The 16,516-nt window shown below is 41.0% G+C and overlaps 1 protein-coding gene across 3 annotated transcripts in view; it reads left to right on the plus strand.

The window, feature by feature from the left end:
- LOC140739782 (phospholipid phosphatase 2-like) overlaps window positions 1-16,516 on the plus strand; it is a 131,828-nt gene that overhangs the window by 68,491 nt on the left and 46,821 nt on the right. The window lies entirely within an intron of this gene.

Genomic DNA, 16,516 nt, shown 5'->3' on the forward strand with positions numbered 1-16,516 from the left:
AAAAATGTAATAACTCATGTTAATAAAATGTGTTTTAAAAGTAGACAAAGGTCATTGATTGAAATGTCATTGGCATCAAACAACTGACATTATTCAAAGTAAGTCACAGTGCAGCATCAAACTAACAACCAGCTATCGAAGGAAGCAGTTTATGTTCTTTGCCTTCAGGTTCAAACTACCAAATTGCACCACTGATCATGGTTTTCTTGACCAGCATGTCTTTGTGATGTGGGTCTAAATGGATTGGCTGGAATTAAAGCTAAATAAATTGAAGCCACTCACAGAACAGGATTAAATGCCCACTTCTTTTCATTATATACTTGCTACTTTTTAAGTTCAAAAGCTGTGTTTTGCTCTTAACAACTTGCTTTTATCAAAGAGGGGAGTCCAACTATTTTCGCACCAGTGGAAGTAGCAGCGAACTGAATTATTTGCATAAAAGTTGATGCACTTGAGTGACAAGCTTGTCGAAATAATATTGTTGACTTGCACTATTTCCTGCAAAGATAAATTCAGTATTTCTTTACCTGAACTATTCAAAGTAAATTTTATTATCAAAGTACATGTATGTCACAATATGTCACATGTATGTCACCCTTGGGTTCATTTTTTTGTGAGCATACTGAACAAATCTAGAGAATCAATGAATGACTGCCCAACTAGCATTCTAACTTGAAGGAGCAGTCGTTGGATTCCTTGTCTCCTCCGTGTTGCTTAGGATCATCTAAAGTTTATTTTGGCTCTTCAGCACCTTATGTGATTGTACAGCCATTTTGCCGTTTGCCAGTTTATGAAAGCGCTCATTCTGAAACACAGGTTGCCACAGAGTGCTCTCTGTTGTCCTTTTATCTGAGGGATGGCTGGCAAAAGTTGGGCTTGTTGGTGTCCCCCTCAATATGCACTAGTCTTCTATAGCTCTACACAAGCACATCAAAAAGCAATTAGAAAGTGCACAGCTGGAGAGAGGGCTGGTGTGGTGCACAGATGTTAATCATATCACATGGTGGGGAATGAAGTACAGTGAATCAGTCACAAGTTTCTGCACTGTGGCAGTTCAACACTCCCTCAATATCATATGCCAGTGTCTGCTTAGAATATTTTAAAATTTTATTTAGAGATGCAACATAATAACAGGCCCTTCCAGCCCATTGGGCCCGCATCGCCCAGTTGCACCTATGTGACCAATTAACCTACTAACTTGTACGTCTTTGGATTGTGAAAGGAAACTGGAGCACCTGGAGGAAACACTTGCAGTCATAAAGAGAACAAAGACTCCTTACAGTCAACGGTGGAATTGAACTTAAGTTGCTAGTGCTCGAGTCTCTTCAGTGACAATTGAATCTACAGCCTGACTTTGCTGTGAGCACTGCCAGCTGATCTACAATGGTGACATTGCATGATAATCCATTGTCCTCAATGATATTTTGGTCTTTTCTCCATGCCCAAATATTTATTTCCCAATCTGACCTTTTACCTTTTCCACCTGCCTATCACTTCCTCCGGGTACCCTCTTCCTTTCTACTATGGTCCACTCTGCTCTCTTAACAGATCCCTTTTTATCCAGCCCTTGACCTTCCTCATCTACCTGACTTCACCTATCACCTTCCAGTTAACCTCTTTTCCCCTTACCCCCCCCCATCCTTTTATTCTGGTAGCTATGCCCATCCTTCTCATCCCTGAAGAAGGGTCTTGGCCTGAAATCTCAACTGTTTATTCATTTCCATAGATGCTGCCCGACCTGTTGAGCTCCTCCAGTATTTAGTGTGTATTGCTTTGGATTTTCAGCATCTGCATGTTTTCTCATGTTTATTTAAAACCCTTGTCCCTCATGAGTAATATTGAATCTCAAAAGGGCTCTTTTTCAAACTCGTTTCACCTCAGAAGCAAGTGCTCTCCAATTGGGTTATTTACTCTCCCAAAGCATTGAGGTACATTTTGCTAAAGCCACAAGCAGTGTTATCTGTGATTTTTGACTTAATCTGATCTGGTACTTCTGCAGTCTTTAACAATGGTCAGCCACGTATCTTCCATTGGTCTTTGTGCCTTGCATTCATTATTAATGTCATGGTTGATATCACTACTCCAGCAGCTTCCCTTTGCTGTGGTAACTCATTACTGATTACTGCTTTGATCAGCACCTGTACATACATTAAAGAAGTCTCATTTAAAATTATTTTCACTCTTCTAACAAGTATGAAGGAATGGTTGGCAGTGGTTTAGTGGACTTTCTCAGACCAGAAAGTAAAACAAAAGTAAGTTTAATCAGTCTTGAAAGGTCATCTATAATGTGCCTACATTTTTTTTAAGAAGGGAGGGAGGGTGCATGTCAACCGTCAAAGTTCAGTCTCTGCTGACACACAATTTCACAGCACATCACTGGACGACATCTGCGTTCAGCGAATAACAAGAGGAAGAATTCTGGCTGTCAGTCTTCCCGCTAGGAATGTCAAGGAATGCCAACTTGTCTTTGTTGCTGCTGCATGTAGTTTGACAGCTTTAGTCTGTGTAGTGGAGCATTATGTAAAGGATGTCTGCACTTTTGCACTATGGCAAATAAGCCACGTGGCCTAAAGAGCTGACTGGACCGAGGTGGAGGATGGGGGTGGGTAGAGGTTTAATCTACTCCACAAATCTTGCAGTGACCAATTTAAGGTCTTTGCCAAGTGAATCAATTGGAATGCAAAAGATCAGTAACGTAATTTTCTGTGCAGGGAATACAGCAATCTTGACAACCTTTTTCAATTACAATACTCTTGACAGTTTTTCTTGCTCTCTCTTCCCAAGTAATAAACCAGCAGGGGAAAAAATATCTGCATTTGGATAGGCGGCCAATATATGACTCTGCTTACATTTCAAGTTTATGTTTCCTGGACATTGTCAGTCTTCCCTTCTCAGGCTGATCTCTCCACAGGGTGATGCAAAAGAAAAATGACTGCAAAATATGCCATTATACCTTGAGGGATATTTTCGGTTGAACTCTTGATATGTACAGTTCCTTTTAGCTTTTTCCAAACTTGTGTTTCTCTGCAGCAGTCCTGACTTCTGTCTATTGAACCACATTGGATTTGCGAGCCCCTTAATATTATAAGGTAGTTCCAAAATAGAGGAACCCAGCAGTTCAGGCAGCGTCTATGGAAAGGAACAAACAGTTCACGTTTCTGACCAAGATCCTAATGAAGGGTCTCACTCAGAAGCATCAAGTGTTTATACCTTTCTATAGATGATGCCTGACCTGCTGAGTGCCTGTGTGTGTGTGTGTGTGTGTGTTGCTCTAGCTTTCCAGCATCTGCAGACTCCCTTATGTTTATTAGTTCCAAAGTTGAATTGCCTCAGCCCAGAATTTCTCCTGTGGTGGGAATGGTTTGTGCATTATGCCAGTGCAAATCTTTTTCATGAATCTCAATTTCATACAAAGATAATTACGTAAGCAGGTCTTGTAAGCACATGAACATTTTCTCTGTTCACTTTACTAATGCAGAGTGAGCAAAGCCCAATAGGGGAGGACTCAAGACCAGCTCACTAATGGTTGAAGTGGAAAAGGCTCAGATGATTGGGATTACTAACGATGTCTGGGGAAGGTTCAAGTTAAACTGTAGGAAGAGGTGTATGTGTGTGTATGTATGTATTTTCAGTTTTAAAAGCATTCCTTGTACTTGGTCCGTAAAATTACAGTCATACGGCATAGACACGGGCCCTTCAATCACCATATCTGTGTTGAACATCACGTATCTATCTATGCTCATTGCTTTTGCTAGCACAGGGGCAACATTTTTCTGTGCTTTTGTTCTCATTGTCCAGGATATGCTCAAGCTGGACGTTCTTAAAGTATCACCATAGCAACACTCTCATTGTGTCTAATCCTGCCAGTTTCCTCATGGGGTAGTTAAAATTGGCCTCCGTTCATTAGTCAGCATGCGCTTAGGGAAGTGGCATTTCAACTGTAGAATCTTCAGAGCTGACAACTTGGTAAACAGGACTATAAATTCGGCCAGAAAAAAGGAAAACTTTTATTGTAATGTGAATGCGGGGGGGGGGGGGGTGGTCACATCGGGATGGTTCACCAGTTTAATTAAAAGCAGAAGTACAAAGAAAATAACGTAAAACTGACATAGCACATGTGGAAGAAGATGGAGCCAGCAAACAAAGTGACCAAGAGCGACATCCTGGAGACGGTTCACAAAACTGTTTCCTTCACATCTTTGAATCTTGGTCAGTTATAAAATTCAAAGTTGCATATACTGGCCACACTCTTCAAGTCGGTGTTAATGTTGGATAACATGTGCAGTTCAGCTACTGATAATCATTTTTGCATACAATTTGTGTTTAGTTATCCTTCACCTTGCACTCTTATTGAGAGAAATTGCCTAGGTTCTACTTCCACTTTTAGTACCGATGCTGTTTTTTGGCTAATGTTGTCTTTGAGTTGAAATTACACCTGTAACCCAACCATTTCATTAATTTAGTTAAGGTCCAAAACAATTGTTGAAAGTCAATATTCTGAAATTAGGGCTTGAGTGGCAAGGAGAAATATTTTTTAAAAATCTTGAAACTAGAGTTGAATTATATTAGAATAGTGTGACTGGTTGTCTAGGTCATCGTGCAGAAAGGAGGGAAGTTTAAGTAGTAATCCCAGGAGCTAGGGGCCCGCCAACAGGTAGTTCTGAAGTGGCCACTGAATTTAGATTTCCCAGTTCAGAGGGGGCCACACATTGAGGTGGATTGTAAAGAATTAACAAAATAACATTGATAGGGTTTGTTTGTAGAGTTGTTTGCTGAGCCTGGAGTTTGGGTCGCAAGTGTTTTGTTACCAGTCGGGTGACATCGCCAGTATGCAATTGAAGGTTGTTTCCACCGAGTGCTTGTACTTGTATTGGTCTGATTCATTGAACCCAGCCACTAGCCATAACGTATGAGAAATTCTTCAATCTTATTCAAGCTCTTTGGTTTAACCACCATATTCTCCACTTCGATTTTCTGTTGGTAAGCGCCATGTACACATACACGCATTAATGAAGGGTATTTGTTCTCTTAATGTCTTTACTTTCAGTTTTTCCTTTTTTTCCTAATTTTTAAAATAATGGGGATTGATTGCTCATAATTACCATTCCTACTTTCACATCATAAATTGCCCTTACTGAGGTTTGCTATCAGTGCCTACCACCAGTGTAGGATATTTATTCTGCTAAAGTTGGGATGGGTCAGGTCAGTGCAAATATCAGGCTCTGTGTATGATATAGTTGGTTCAATTCTGCCCCATTGTATCTCCACAAGAGGTGATTTTTGAACCCTTTGTATCATTATATTTTAATTACACTCCAAAGTTCAAAATTCAAAGTAAATTTATTATCAAAGTACAAATACTGTGCATCACCATTGGCAACCCTGAAGATTGGTTTTCTTTCGAGCATATGGAGTAAATCCAATAAACACAATAGAATCAATGAGGGATTGCACCCAACAGGATGGACAAATAAAACAGTGCAAAAGACAGCAAGCTGTGCAAATAGAAGTGAAGTTCTGCCCTAAGAGCCTGATGGTTCAGGGGTAATAACTATTCTTGAACCTGATGGTGTAGGTCTTGAGGCTTCCTGTTAGCAGCAGCGAGAAAAAAGGTTAAGAGGCAAGTTACTTCAGAATCAAATTTATTGTCACTAACATATGTCACGAAATGTGTTGTTTCATGTGGCAGCAATGCAGTACAGGCGTAACAAAGTTCAAAGTGAAATTTATTATCAGAGTACATCCATGTCACTACATACAACCTCTGAGGTTCTTTTTCCTGAGGACATACTCAGCAAGTCTATAGAACAGTAACTGTAAACAGGATCAAAGAACAACAAACTGTGCAAATGCAAATATAAATAAATAACAATAAATAATGAGAGCATTAAATAACAAGATAAAGGGTCCCTAATATGAGACCATTGGTGGTGGGAACACCAGAAATTGAATGAGTGTAGTTATCCTCTTTTGTTCACGAGCCTGATAGCTGAGGGGTAGTAACTGTTCTTGAAAATGGCGGTGAGAGTCCTGAGGTATTTCTGTCTTCTACCTGATGGCATCGGTGAGAAAAGAGCACGTCCTGGGTGGTGTGGATCTTCGGATGTTGCTTTTCTACGACAATGTTACATGTAGATGGGCTCAATGGTTGGGAAGGCCCGTGATGTGCTGGGCTGAATTCATCACCTTTTGTAGGAATTTCCACTCAGACGCATTGGTGTGCCCGTGCCAGGCTGTGATGTGCTAGTCAATTCTATTAGTCATAATAGTAAATAAATCCTGTAAAAGAAGAATTGTGCAGTAGCGTTCATGGACCGTTCAGAAAGCAGATGGCAGAAGGGAAGGGCCTGAAGCATTGTTGAGGATACCTACCACCCATTCTACACTCTCTCTATGGTGTACTACCATCAGGAAGGAGGTGAAGGAGCATGAGGATTAGGACTACCAGACTAGATAAGTTCTTTCTCTCAGGCTGTGAGACTAATTAATACACTGCCACCAGCAAGGTCTTATCACTAGGACATAGAGCTGCTTACTGTTAGCCTCTGCTGTGCACTGCGTGCATTTTGAATTATATTTTATTAACTTATTTATGGTAATTTTTTTGTTTTGTGTTCTGTGTGTGATATGATTCATGGGTGGTCAGGAAGAACACTGTGCGCATATACAGCCAAACATAACAATCAGATGATAATGAACTTGAATTTGAAGAAGCTGTTTCTGAAACATTGAGTGTGGGCCTTCAGGCTCCTATGGTGGATGATGTCCAGAATGGATGATGGTACATTCAGGACTAGATTCTTTGACAACAGTCTTGGGTATGAGGTTAAGCAATAAGACAGACAGACATACTTTATTGATCCCAAGGGAAATTGGGTACATAACTACATTGGAAGCCTTCCAAATGGACTGTCACTGTAAATGCCTGGCACAGCATAATTATGTTTTTTTTCTCTGGTAGAAGTTGGCTGACCTCATAGTCAAGCCAATTCCTTCAAAGTCACCTCCTGAAACATCTCAAACTGTACCATACAATAATGTGATTCTGTTTAGTTGAGCAGCAGTTGATATTTGTTTGTGACATCTGACTTAACTGGAGTAAAGCTGAGCTCTAAATTACACTTAATTTCCTAAAGTTCACAGTTAACTGCAATTGACAGTTTTACTAGAAGTAATAGATGGTTGTACGCTGTAAGTCTGGGATTTAAGTGCAAGAATGTAATGACAACATTACATGTTGGTTTGTTTCCAGTGGTGTATGAAACCTTGCACTGAGCACACAAAATGAGAGTGGAGTTTGGGAAGCCACAATTTCACATGCACAACAAATCTTTGTTAAAGAAAAATTTGCTTAAAGCCAGTAACAATAACATTCTTGCTCCAGTACCCACATAATCACATTCATGGCAGTAACTGTCAACTTAGGGGTACGAGAGAATTGTGGCAGGGGAAACCGCTCTGAATGTTGTATTATTAATCATATGTGTTCTCAGAGTATGAATGTTGCTTGCTAGAGATACTAGAGTATATTGTATGCTTTATTGTCTCTGAATTGAAAAGGCAATAAAACAACAACTGCATTGGTAGGTCAAGAGTTGCCTGTCTGGGCTAGATGAGGATGAGTAAAGGGTAAAACAAAGGATATTATTGAACTAAAGTAGTAGCAGTTGGTGTAATGTTATTCCTGCTGCTTGTCTGTAAGGAGTTTATATGTTCTCCTCATGATCGTGTGGCTTTCCTCTGGCACTCTGCTTTCCTCTAAAGGCATTCAGGTTAGTAGGTTAATTGGTCATTGTAAATTCTCCTGCGATTAGGCTAGTGTTAAATAGATGGGTTAATGGGCGGTGTGGCTCATTGGGGTCAGAAGGGCCTGTTCTGCATTGTATCTCTAAATAAATAAACAAACCAGATGGGTTTTTAAGACTATTTGACCTTTTCATAGTTAATATCATTAAAACCAGCTTTTAGTTTTGCAAATTATTTTCCCCACATGTATTAGGATGCATATGTCTAGATCAATAGTCCTGAATTAATCTCATTACTTAGCAGCAAAAGCATTATTTCCTCCATTCTCTCCTTTCCTGTAGCTCCGTGGAGATCTTCTACATCCTGTGCCATAGATTACTGAGATCAAATGGCCCATGTTCTTCCTGGATGGTATCTTTGATATATTTGTAATATTTATTTCCAGCCCTAATAAAATTTGACATCAGCTGCTCCAACCTCCCCACATGCACTGTTTCCCAGATCGTAGAGGAAGGGACCTATCTACTCTGCATTGGCTGGCCTTAAAAGAAAAAGGCATATTGGGCATATGAACCTTAGCAATAGAAGCCTTCCTTTTTGGAGAGCCAAGACAGGAGTTTGCCGTGGCCAAATTCAGTGAATTTCTCGCTCTTCGTCATTCAACGTTTTGCCTACTTTGCAAAGGTAAGAGGCAAGATGCAGGAAGGTGGAAAATGAGCTACAGAAAGGTAAACCATTTGGCTTGCAGAGTTATCCAGCACAAATAATGCTCATTCTTGCCATCCAGGTGGTTTCCTGAGCTAGTCTCATTTATCTGAGTTTGTCACTTACTTCAAATCCTTTCTTGTCCATGTACCTGTCCGAATGTCTTTTAAATGCTATAATTGTAGTTGACTCTTAACATTCTTACTGATAGCTCATTCCACATATCCACCACCCACTCTGTGGAAAAAAAACCTGTCTCTCATATCTCTTTAAATCTTGCCCCTTTCACCTTCAAGCTTTAGATTCCCCTACCTTGGGGAGAAAAGATGGTGACCAATGAAAGAACCAAACAAGCTAGACACAACATGATTGTTTTCTGGTCTACTGGAAGTTGGCTGACTCCACGCTCTTCATGATTGTACAAACCTCCTATCAAGTCGCCTTCCTGTCTCCTTTGCAGCAGAGAAAACAGCTCTAGCCTCTCTACTTTCTCCTCATGTCAAGGCCTGCAGTCAAACGAGCTTAAGAAATAGGAGCAAGAGCAGGCCAACCAGTCGGTCAAGTCTGCTCCGCCGTTCAGTAAGACCATGGTTGATCTGGCCATGGACTCAACCCCCATCACTCTTAATTTCCTTACTATGTCTTAAGTATATTTAATGAGGTATCTTCTACTGCTTCACAGGACAGAGACTTTCACGGATTCACTATTCTATAGGAAAAGCAGTTTCTTCTCATCTCTGTCCTTAATCAATTCTCTTGAATCTTGAGTTCGTCCCCTTGTTCTTGTCTCACTTGCCAGTCTTTTCTTCCTCTTATCTATCTTTTCCATAATTTATGTTTCCACTCTCATTGCTCTGAATTTCAGTGAGTATAGTCCCAGGCAACTCAATGTCTCCTCATTCATTAACTCCATCATCTCTGGAATCAATCTCCTTTGCACTGCCCCTAAAGCCCGTTTACCTGCATCTTTCCTCAATTAAGAAGACCAGAACTGCACACAGCACTCCAGTCCCAGCAATATCCTCATGTAATCTTTCTGTTAAGTCTTTGACTTAGTCACATCCTTCCCATAGGACGGCAATTAAAACTGCAATGATATCCCCAGAGTAGTCCCACAAATGTCATATAATATGATCCCCCAATCCTTGCCCTGTCTAGTGCCATATGTCTTCATTCACTGCTTGTCTACCTGTGCCACCACTTTCAGGGAACTATCTGATTATACCTCGTGGTTTTTCTGTTCTAAAACATTCCATTGGGCTTTGTCATTTCCTGTGTAAGTACTGCCCTGGTTTAGCTTCCCAAAATGCATCACTTCACATTTTGTCTATTTTAAACTCCATCAGACTCCCTTCTCCAGTTGATCTAGATCCTGAGTAACCTTAGCCAAAATCCTTCACTGGCCACCATGCCACCAATACTGCTGTCACTGGCAAACTTACTAAACATGCTGCCTATAATCTCATTCAAATTGTTAATATATATGACAAACAAAAGTGAATCTAACTCTGATCCTTGTGGCCCAGCAGTCTGGAAGACAGCCCTCCACTCCCACTTTTGATTCCTACAAAGTCAGCTTTGTATTTATTTAGCTCAACCAGCCTACCATGTAGGACCTTGTCAAAAGCCTTGATGAAATCTATGTAGATGACATCTACTATCCTGCCCTCATAAATCCTCTAGATCACTTCTTCAAAAAGAACTCAATTTAAACTTCTGTGAGGTGTGATTTTTCACGCACAAAGCCATGCTGACTATTCTTAATCAGTTCTCACCTTTCCAAACACTGATAGAATCTTGATTTATTCATTCAGAAGGGATGATGGTATATTGGATGTGATGCCTTTAACTAGTTTAAGGGTGAACAATTACAACTTTGGTGTTGTTTCAGACTAGGAACAAAACAAATAATCCAATTAGGCACAGTGATTTTTTTTGTTCCAAAGGAAGTTAGCTGCTTTATGTACTGTACGAAGCCAAATTTTTCCCCACAGATTGTTTGAAATGCACCATGGAATTGTGTGAATCTAATCAGAATTTTGACACTTCATTCCTCAATTTTTTGTGCCTCAGCTCCATATGAGCTTGTGAATTTACAGCCTAGCACTGGGAAGGCAAACAAGGATACTTGTGCAGATGGGTTGGATCGTGTTCAGTCGATTCTATGAATCAATGTCTACGTGGAATATTGTGCAAAGGAAGAGAAATTCTGAATAAAAGACATTTAATCATTAATTTGTGCTTCACATTAATGATAACCTTGCAGGTTTTAACAAAACATGACATAGACCCCTTGGGAACAGAAACCCGTTGTGTGATCTGCCTTTCCAAAAGTAAGTGTCATCCCTGAAACGTGGGCCTGCTCTTGACTTGTGGATATACAGGTGGCCCCCGTTTTTCAAACATTCGCTTTACAACAGCGCGCTGATACGAAAGAGCTACATTAGTACCTGATTTCACTAACCAAAGAGGATTTTCGCTTTTACAAAGAAAAGACGCCCGCTTTATACATGTTTACCCCAAGAAAGACTACCATGATCGTGAAGCCTTGTGCGGGCAGTTGTGTGCGCATGCGCGTACGTGCCGATTTCTTTTTTTTCTCTAAATCGATTTCAGCTCGCTGTTTTCCCGATTTTGATAAGTGAAACTACACCGTACATACAATATTTCTACTTTATATAGGCTGCATATTTATCATATCATTCCTGCTTTTACTATATGTTTGTGTTATTTTAGGCTTTATGTTTTATTTAGTATGATTTGGTAGGTTATTTTTTGGGTCTGGGAACGCTCAAAAATTTTTCCCATATAAGATATTGGAAATTGCTTCTTCGCTTTACGATATTTTGGCTTACAAACGGTTTCATAGAAACGCTCTACCTTTGGATAGTGGGGGAAACTTGTAGTGAAGTGTGATAGCTTTATGATCAGGCAAGATTAATTGCCTCATCTCACTATAAGACCCTTCTCAGCTTCATTTTGCAACGTCAAAGTTTTAATCCTGAAGAGACGGAAAATTATCTTCAGCTCATTACTTAAAAGCATAAGGAAAAGAAAGTCTGTAATGTGGTGCCTCAAGCCTATAATGCCATTTAGTAAAATCATAGTTGATTCTATACCCAAGTACACTTTCCTGATTGACTGCACAGCCTGCCTTTCCTTTTAAGTGTCAAAAAGGTAATTTCAGTCAGGGTTTTACCCAGTCACTGAGTGCAAGCTGCCCATTGGAAACAGTATCCTTGATGCTTTATGAACCTTGTGCATGAGAAGCTTCTTTACCTTCTTGACGGTGGGAAACTTTGTCACATGGTGCGAGCAGAATCATCTGCAGCTTAATGTGAAAAAGACTAAGGAGCTGGTGGTGGACCTGAGGACGGCTAAGGCACCGGTGACCCCTGTTTCCATCCGAGGGGTCAGTGTGGACATGGTGGAGGATTACAAATACCTGGGGATACGAATGGACAATAAACTGGACTGGTCAAAGAACACTGAGGCTGTCTACAAGAAGGGTCAGAGCCGTCTCTATTTCCTGAGGAGACTGAGGTCCTTTAACATCTGCCGGACGATGCTGAGGATGTTCTACGAGTCTGTGGTGGCCAGTGCTATCATGTTTGCTGTTGTGTGCTGGGGCAGCAGGCTGAGGGTAGCAGACACCAACAGAATCAACAAACTCATTCGTAAGGCCAGTGATGTTGTGGGGGTGGAACTGGACTCTCTGACAGTGGTGTCTGAAAAGAGGATGCGGTCCAAGTTGCATGCCATCTTGGACAATGACTCCCATCCACTCCATAATGTACTGGTTAGGCACAGGAGTACATTCAGCCAGAGACTCATCCCACCGAGATGTAACACTGAGCGTCATAGGAAGTCATTCCTACCTGTGGCCATCAAACTTTACAATTCCTCCCTCGGAGTGTCAGAAACCCTGTGCCAATAGGCTGGTCCTGGACTTATTTCCACTTGGCATGATTAACTTATTATTTAATTATTTATGGTTTTATATTGCTATATTTCTTCACTATTCTTGGTTGGTGTGGCTGTAACGAAACCCAATTTCCCTCGGGATCAATAAAGTCTGTCTGTATTTCAGATATTGAATGGCTGATGACTTTTTCCTGAGATTCTATTCCTCAGTCTGATTCCTCCTGCCTTTAGAAATAGCCTCTTTATGTGATTCACTCACAGGGTCTTGTGTTTCAATTGGAATACCACTTATTTTTCTAAACTCCTGCAATGACAGGCCAAGGTTCCTTAATTTAATGATTTATCAGGAGGAGTAATGATCTGTATCTGCTGAAAACTGGGAACGAGGGGCAAGTAATCGCAGAGCAAGCATCATAGCTTGTGGTATCAGTCAAAAGAAGTAAAAGTTAGTACTTTGAAAAATCTTTCTGTTAAAGCAGGGGTTCCCAACCAGAGGTCCACAAACCCCTTGGTTAATGTTAGTGGTCTTTGACATAAAAAAGGTTGGGAACCCCTTTGCTAGAGCACCTAGCACTCCATGAGACTCCGTATTAAGAGGTCATTCTCCAATCTCAGCCATGGACGATAGGATCCTATCGCTCATAGTTTCCTCCCCCAACTCTCCGCCTTCTGCAGGGTTCACTTTCTATGTGACACCCTTGCCCACTTGTCCTTCCCCACTGATCTCTGTCCTGGCATTTATCCCAGCAAGCAGAGCAAGTGCTACACCTGCCCTTTTACTTCCTGGCTCACCAACACTTAGGACCCCAAACAATCCATCCATGTCTTCACTCAGCCCAACTCTGAACTGATATCACAACCCATGGACTCACTTTCAAGAACTCCACAACTCACATTCTCCGTTTTAGTTATTTATTTACTTACCTACTTTTTACTGCTTATTTTATTTTGTACATTTGATGTTGTATTTTTTTTTGTTTTCCTGTGAATGTCTGTAAGAAAATGAATATCAAGGTAGGATATGATGATATATACTGTGTGTACTTTGATAATACATTTTCTTCCAACTTTGAGGTGAGGCAACACTTCACCTGCGAGTCTGTTGGATGATTTACTATACGCAGTGCTCACAGTGCAACCTCCTCTACTTCGGTGAGACCTGTCATAGAGGGCACTTCAACAAGGGCCTTTGCTCAATTCATCACAAAAGGTGGTTTTTTCTGGAGGCCTCACGTTTCAATTTGACTTCCCATTCCTATGTTGGTCCATGACCAACTCTACTTCCATGATGAGGCCACACTCAGGTTTAAGGAGCAACACCTTGTATTCCGTCTGGGTTGCCTCTAACCTGAAGATCAATATCTTCAACTTCCATTAATTTCCGCCACCTCGCTCTTCTCTCTGTGTCCATTCCCCATTCTGTCTCCCCTCTTGCTCCTTCTCTTCACCTGCCCATTACCTCCTTCAAATTCCCATCTTCATCTTTCCCATGGTCTTCTCCTTACAGATTCCTCATTCTTCAGCTCTTCACTCCTTCAAATTATCATCTCCCAACTTCTTACTTTATCCCCTCTCACCTGCTCACCTTCCCACTCACCTGGTCTCAGCTATCACCTGCGACTTTGTATCCCTTCCACCTCCCCCTTTCTTTCCAGCCCCAATGATTGGTCTCAACCTGAAACGTCAACTGTTCATTCATTTCCATAGATGCTGCCTGACCTAAGTTCCTCCAGAATTTTGTATGTGTGTGTTGCTCTGGATTTCAGGAATCTGCAGAATCTCTTGTGTTTCTGTGATGCTCCCTACTACTAGTGTGATATTACAAACGTTTATTTAAAATGTGTTTTCTTCACAAATAGCTCAGTGATTCCTTACACTAGCTGGAGTGATAAACCTGTCTGGGGAATAAAATTCTTAATTTGCTTCAATGGTACTAACACGGGCTGTGATAAAGCCAGAAGTGGAAATGGGGAAAATAAATTAATCCAGCCTCATTTTCTTCTCCAATTACCAGGAAAAAGGGAAATCGCATTCTGCTGAATTATGAAATTCCTGATTGAGCTAACAATGGTTGAATTACATAGCTGAATTACTTGGGGCAGTTAACTTCCAAAAACAACAGATATTATTGTGTTATTAAATACCTGAGGCATTTGTAAATCCCAAATTCAGCCTTGAGATTAAAGGGCCAATCACCTTGACATATGAATTTCTTGTGCATTTCCAAAAAATATTCCCTGATTTCACTTTCTCAGTGGCCATGATGGTGTTTATAGTTGGAGGGTGCAGTGACCTGTAAATGCAGTCTGAATTCTGGATTGATTCCATTTACTGAACTCCTGGTGAATGGTTTGCTCAAAGATCAGGAATGTCACGTTTACCCTTTCCAATCCAAGTTCCAAGTCTTAATGCTGAAGCAACCAATTTTCTGAGCTGTTGGGTTTTTTCTCCCCCCATTCCTTTGGGCTGGAAATATTGGTAAGAGCTGCTTGTAATTTTGCTATGTAGAGAAATGCACTCTGTAGCCGCTTTATTAGTTATAGGTGTTGAATCTGGTGTGAACTTCTGTTGTTTTAGCCCATCTACCTCAACATTTGATGTACTGTACATTCAGAAATGCTCTTCTGCACACCACCATTGTAATGCATGGTTACATGAATTACTGTCACCTTTATGTCAGCCTTAGCCAGTCTAGTTATTCCTCCTCTGACCTCTCTCATTCACAAGGTATTTTTGCCCATGGATTTGCCACGCACTGGATTTTTTTTTTTTGTTTCTAGCACCATTCTCTGTAAACTTGACAAACTGTTGTGCGTTAAAATCACAGGAGGACAGCAGTTTCTGAAATACCCAAACCACCCCATCTGGCGCCAACATTCCATGGTCAAAGTTGCTTAGATCACATTTCTTCCCCATTCTGATGTTTGGTTTGAACCACAACTGAACCTCATGACCGTGTCTGCATGCTTTTGTGCATTGAGTTGCTGCCATACGATTGGCTGATTAGATATTTGTATTAACAAGCAGATGTTCCTAATAATGTGGCCACTGAGTGTAGATCTTAAAATCAAAACTTCGTGACTTTTTCATGTTAACTCATGCTTCATATATTCCTGTGGATGTGCCAATGCACTTGAATGCCAATGCAGTTCACTTGAAATGTGCTGAAATGTAATGAAAGCCGGATTTCAACCAGTTCATGCATAGCTAATTCCCAACAGAGGCAATGTGATAATCACCAAACTGTCCAATGTTATGATTGTTGTTTAAGGGGAAAATATGGCTAAAGCTCCGTGGGGTTAAGTTCTCAGTTGTTCTTCTCAGAATGGTTCCCTGAAATCTTTGACATCCACTCATGAGATTCATCTGGACTGTGAATTCAGGGGGTGGTGTCTCTGACTTAGCAGCAGCCCATTGCTGCACACGACCTCCCAGGACACACAGGCTGTCTTCAATGCTGAATGGCTTTCACACAAGCGTATTGGCTGTCCAAACTGTCATTGGCATGGAATGCATTTGCATGTCCAAAACTGGTTTTTTCCTCGCTTTCCCAGTGCCTGCGGAGCCATGTATTGTTTCAGAGCATGCAGTATCATGCAAATGTTATTTGAGCACTGAATCCGGACCATTTACTGAGCTCATAGTTGCAGCAGGCTTGGTTTAAGGTTTGAGAATGTGATTTTTATCTCATGGTTTCAGAAAGTTGTTTAGTTGCTGGGTTGAATTAGCCATACAAAGTAAAGAATTATTTGGAATCAGTTGTGGTAATTACGAGGTGCCACAGTAGTGTAGCGGTTTTCGCAATGCTATTACCACTCGGTGTCAGAATTCAATTTCAATGTCATCTGTAAGGACGCAAACACAAGGTAATCTGCAGATGCAAGAAATTCACGCAACACACACAAAATGCTGGTGGAATGCAGCAGGCCAGGCAGCATCTATAGGGAGAGGTACAGTCAACGTTTTGGGCAGAGACCCTTCGTCAGGACTAACTGAAAGAAGAGATAGTAAGAGATTTGAAAGTGGGAGTGGGAGATCAGAAATGATAGGAGAAGATGGGGTGGGGTGAAGCTAAGAGCTGGAAAGGTGATTGGCAAAAGGGATACAGAGCTGGAAAAGGGAAAGGATCATGGGATGTGAG

Source organism: Hemitrygon akajei, chromosome 16 (assembly GCF_048418815.1).
Source record: "Hemitrygon akajei chromosome 16, sHemAka1.3, whole genome shotgun sequence".
Taxonomy (NCBI): domain Eukaryota; kingdom Metazoa; phylum Chordata; class Chondrichthyes; order Myliobatiformes; family Dasyatidae; genus Hemitrygon; species Hemitrygon akajei.